This window comes from Ursus maritimus (assembly GCF_017311325.1).
Source record: "Ursus maritimus isolate PB19 chromosome X unlocalized genomic scaffold, ASM1731132v1 scaffold_X1, whole genome shotgun sequence".
NCBI lineage: Eukaryota > Metazoa > Chordata > Mammalia > Carnivora > Ursidae > Ursus > Ursus maritimus.
In genome coordinates, this window is record NW_024423319.1 from 52,081,107 (window position 1) to 52,087,199 (window position 6,093).

Here is a 6,093-nt window from a genome sequence, read left to right on the forward strand (position 1 = left end):
TTTTCATGACACATCTCCAAAGGCAAGAGAAACAAAAGGAAAAATGAACTTGTGGGACTTCATCAAGATAAAAAGCTTCTGCACAGCCAAGGAAACAGTCAAAAAAACTAAGAGGTAGCCCACGGAATGGGAGAAGATATTTGCAAATGACACTACAGATAAAAAACTGGTATCCAAGATCTACAAAGAACTCCTCAAACTCAATACACAAGAAACAAATAAACAAATCATAAAATGGGCAGAAGATATGAACAGACACTTTTCCAATGAAGACATAGAAATGGTTAACAGACACATGAAAAAATGTTCAAAATCATTAGCCATCAGGGAAATTCAAATCAAAACCACACTAAGATACCACCTTACACCAGTTAGAATGGCAAAATGGACAAGGCAGGAAACAACAAATGTTGGAGAGGATGTGGAGAAAGGGGATCCCTCCTACATTGTTGGTGGGAATGCAAGTTGGTACAGCCACTCTGGAAAACAGTGTGGATGTCCCTTAAAAAGTTAAAAATTGAGCTACCCTATGATCCACCAATTGCACTACTGGGTATTTACCCCAAAGATGCAGACGTAGTGAAGAGAAAGGCCACATGCACCCCAATGTTCATAGCAGCATTGTCCACAATAGCTAAATTGTGGAAGGAGCTGAGATGCCCTTCAACAGATGACTGGATTAAGAAGATGTGGCCCATATATACAATGGAATATTACGCAGCTATCAAAATAACAATTTCTCAACATTTGCTGCAACATGGACGGCACTGGAGGAGATAATGCTAAGTGAAGTAAGTCAAACAGAGAAAGACAATTATCATATGGTTTCTCTCATCTATGGAACGTAAGAACTAGGAAGATCAGTAGGAGAAGAATGGGATAAAGAAAGGGGGGGTTAGGTCGCCTGGGTGGCACAGTGGTTAAGCATCTGCCTTCGGCTCAGGGCGTGATCCCGGCGTTATGGGATCGAGCCCCACATCAGGCTCCTCCGCTATGAGCCTGCTTCTTCCTCTCCCACTCCCCCTGCTTATGTTCCCTCTCTCTCTGGCTGTCTCTATCTCTGTCAAATAAATAAATAAAATATTAAAAAAAAAAAGAAAGGGGGGTAATCAGGAGGGGGAATGAAGCATGAGAGACTATGGACTCTGAGAAACAAACCGAGGACTTCAGAAGGGAAGTGGGTGGGGAAATGGGATAGACTGGTGATGGGTAGTAAGGAGGGCAGATATTGCATGGTGCACTGGGTGTTATATGCAGCTAATGAATCATTGAACTTTACAGCAAAAACCAGGGATGTAGTGTATGGTGACTAACATAATATAATAGAAGAATATTATTATAGTAAAAAAAAACAGGGATATACTGTTACATGACTAACATAATACAACAAAAAATAGTATTATAAAAAAATAATAAATACAGTTGACCCATGACCACCACTGGTTTGAACTGCATGGGTCCACTTATATAAACGTTTTTACAGCACAATACCGTGAATGTATTTTCACTTCTTTGTGATATTTTCAATAACATTTTAATTTCTCTAGCTTACTTTGTTATAAGAATATAATATATAATACATGCAGAAAATATGTGCTAATCAAATGTTAATCAACTGTTTATCAGTAAGACTTCTGGTCAATGGTAGGCTGTTAATAAATTTTTTAAATATTATAAAAAAGAAAATGTTAGTTGAAAAAAAAATTGGGACAATAACTGAACCTACCCCATAGGATTTTTGTGAGGTAATTTAATGAGATAATCCATGTAAAACACTCAAATTAGCATGGTACCTAACACATAGTATGTTCTTAGTAGATGATGATGATGATGATGATGATGATGATGATGATGATGATGATGAAAAATGGTTAAAATGGTTGCTATTTTAGAAGTCCTGTTACCCAGGCAGTCTGATTCATTTGAATGGGAAAAAAAAGTTTCAAGAGTTAGGTTAAAAGACTTCAGTATTAATTCAGCTTGTAAACTACTAAACTGAAACAGGCACAGTTAAATTTCATCTTATTTAATTCTTAAAATTTTATCAGCTAAGTATAACTATACCTATGTTACACTTGTTTAAAATGAGGCTCAAAGAGATGATAGAGCTCAACCAAAGTAACACAGATAGTTAAGTGGTAGATTCTAAATTTCAACTCAGATCTGTCTAAATCTTAACATAGTGTTCTTTCCATTATAAGTAGCTGCTTTAATGGCAGAGAATGTGGAAACAGAAAATTAACATAATATGGAACAAAATATTGTACGTATCATAAAAATGTATAAGTGAAATATTATATTATGAGGATTCAGGTAGGTGAGCATATTTTGGGCCACTCATTAATTTCACCCACATTTATTGCACACTATTTCCTAAGCACTATGCTAGGGACAAAGTGCAAAAACAATATACTATGCTCTAGATTTTAATATTGTGTATTTAGTTTTGAGTTAATTAAAAACATTTTGATGTGGTGGTGTTGGTGTGTGTGTGTGTGTGTGTGTGTATGTGTGTGTGTGTGAAGCTTGTTTAAATGGGAAGGAGTTGAGTTTGAAGAATAAGTAACTGAGTTATTTTGATTATATATATGTTACATACATATGATTATATATATGGTTATATATACACACTCACATGCATACACACACACTTTTTAAACAAAAATATACCAAGAAAGAAAATTTGCTCTTCCTGAAGAATATTGACTATTGATGGTGATCTGGGGAGTAAAATATTAGATGTAGGGGAGAATCAGCTGAGACATCTATTGAAAGTGTTTATTTACTCTGGAAATAAGAAACCATGAAAAGAGAAATGGTCATCTTATCTAAGAAACATTCTAAGTGTCTCTACATTTGCCTTATCAAAGAAGACAATCATGAGTGGTGTAGAAACTCCTTTTGGAAGCTGTGATAGGGACTTCTGTATGATAAAGTAGTACACAAGGGGCTTATTATTTTTCAAAAATACAAATCTGTGAACCTCAGCAGAATAAAATATATTTATTGACTATTTAACATTCTTAAATGGTTGGCTAATCTCTGTCTACCACATACTTGGAGCTATAGCCCTGTTCTTTCTGACACATCACTCAATCAATATAATTTATAGGACAAGAGCAGCAACTGGCAGCTACTGTAGTTAGAATGCTGTAGTGAGAGACATGGATATTTCAGATGGAAATCTTTAAGAAAGTGGACTTTTAAAATTTGATCTTAAATTTGACTTGGGTTGAAACTTACAAATCTTATTAAACAAAATAAAAAATGGTGAAGTCTTTCACTTAACTACAGAGCATTTCAAGTACTGTGCTGGATTTCTTCTTATTCACTTCCTAGCTACATGCATGTTAATCTTTTTTCTAATGAAAAATAGAACACTCTCTTGCTACTTTTGCATTTTAACTCCTTGTCAATTCATGAATATATATAAAGAGAAGATTATATTCGTATCAACACTCCCGTCTCCCAGGAATCTTTTCATCATTGGAGAGAATTCTATGATATTTCTAAACACATTTTCCAGAAACAAAACTGCATCTGGAAATGTGAATTCCCAAAATTTCATTAAGAAAACAATGTTATTTCATTTTTTTAATCTTTTGATGTACACAATAGTATATTTGATACCAATAATAATTTTACTATTTTGATCTCTCTACCAACACCGTATATGACATTAACAAAATTCCATGGACTATCATTTTTAGTGAGAATTATTAGGGAAGACCTATTCTATAATTTCTGATTATTGTATAATAATCTATCTTTATAAAGTGGGTATAATGATGATTTTGATTATACATCTTAAATTTGTTAATAATCACTATTATTTTTATTGAAATTATAGTATTACACTAAAATGTCAAGTATTTTAAATTTACATATAATTTAAAATGATACTTCTCCATATATACAATGGAAATTACTCAGCTATCAAAAAGAACGATTTCTCAACATTTGCTGCAACATGGACGGCACTGGAGGAGATAATGCTAAGTGAAATAAGTCAAACAGAGAAAGACAACTATCATATGATTTCTCTCATCTATGGAACATAAGAACTAAGATGATCAGTAGGGGAAGAAAGGGATAAAGAAAGGGGGGGTAATCAGAAGGGGGAATGAAACATGAGAGACTATGGACTCTGAGAAACAAGCTGAGGGCTTCAGAAGGGAAGGGGGTGGGGGAATGGGATAGGCTGGTGATGGGTAGTAAGAAGGGCACATATTGCATGGTGCACTGGGTGTTATATGCAACTAATGAATCATGGAACTTTACATCAAAAACCAGGGATGTACTGTATGGTCACTAACATAATATAATAAAAAATATTATGATAAAAAATAAAATAAAATGAAACTTCTCATTACTGTGCATTTTACAATTATATATATTTTCTACATAGCTGTAATTATACTAAATACATCATTGCTTATTTTCCTTTTCACTTTCAGTATTATATCATTAATGGTGTTCAGTGTTTCTACAGTTTTTAAAAATTATTATAAATTTAATTCATGCTTAGCTGCTTATAATGCTCACATGCAATAATTTATTAAGCTGTATTCTTAAATTTAGTAATATAGGTTGCATCACAATTTTTACTAATTTAAATAACACTACAGAAGATTTTGATGCCTCTTTTTTTGCTTTTAATAATTTTTTCTCTTTTGAGAAGAAACAACAGTGACTTGGTAAGTCTTTCATCTGTAGGAAATTATGTTTAAATACATCAAAAAACTACAAAACATCTAATTAGCAAAATAGCAGGCAATACCACTCAAGAGTTTAAATTTTATAAAATATGTCTCACTTTGTCTTTTACCAGCATTCTTCCTTTTACCCTTCCCTGGCAGTATCTGAAATTATAGACTATATCATCTTATACAAATATTTTATATTTGAAACATTCAAAATTATTTTTTTGTTGTTTTTTAAAGTAGAGTTCATGTATAAACAAAGTACACAGTACAGACTTTTATGACAGCAGTTAAACTCCCTCTTCCCCCAAATAATTTATCAGCAGAGGTAATGCTTCACAAATTTACTTGCTTTGCATTCTATAACAAGTAACTCGATTCCTTTGTGTTGCTTCTCCTCTCTGCTTTCAAGTCCTCTTCTTCTTCTTATAGTTCACATTCATATTCTGGTGTGTGTTCTTCAAAAAAATGCACTACAATCTCTAAATTATCTTCACTCATTCTACCCAACAGGTAATTCTCATGGGAAATGTCATCATTTATGAAGGGATTTCCTTTCTTTTTCATTTTCATTTGTGTCATCAACTCAGTTAACATTGGGCTCAAACTTTCAAGTCCTTTCTCTTTCTTCCTTTTTATTCCATTATTTCCATATTGAGTGCCTCCTTATTGATTCTACACACATTTTAGAGAAAGACAGATATCATGGCATTAGTCCATGATGAACTCTCTAATTTTAAGCTCCCTGAAATCATTTTGCATAGTATCTTCTTTTTAATCAGGGTCAAAAATTAACAATTCCTATAACCAGTCATTCACTGTTATAACTACATTTCTTTGCCTTGAGCAAACACTATACGTGGTACATTTCTTAAGGTCTGCTGGGCCGTTCCATGTTTATTGCAGTATTATTCACAGTATCCAAAATATGGAAACAACCCAAATGCCTATCAGCAGATGAATGGATAAAAAAGATGCGGTATGTATAGACAATGAAATATTATTCACCTATGAGAAAAGAGGATATCCTTCCATTTGGGACAACATAGATGGACCTTAAACACATTATGTTAAGCTAGATAAGTCAGACAAAGAAAGACAAGTAGTGTATGATATCATTTATATGTGAAATCTAACAATGTTAACCTGAAAAAAAAAGAGTGAAATGGTGACTACCAGGGGATGGGGGAGCAGGTAAGACTGAGGGGTTTAAAGGTACAGACTTATAGTGAATAATAAATAAACCATAGAGATTTAATGTACAGTACAGTGAATATAGATAATATTATATTAGAATTATGTAACATGATAAATATTGCTACAGTGGCAATCATATTGCAATATATAAACGTATCAAATTAATATGATGTACACCTTATAAAATGTTACA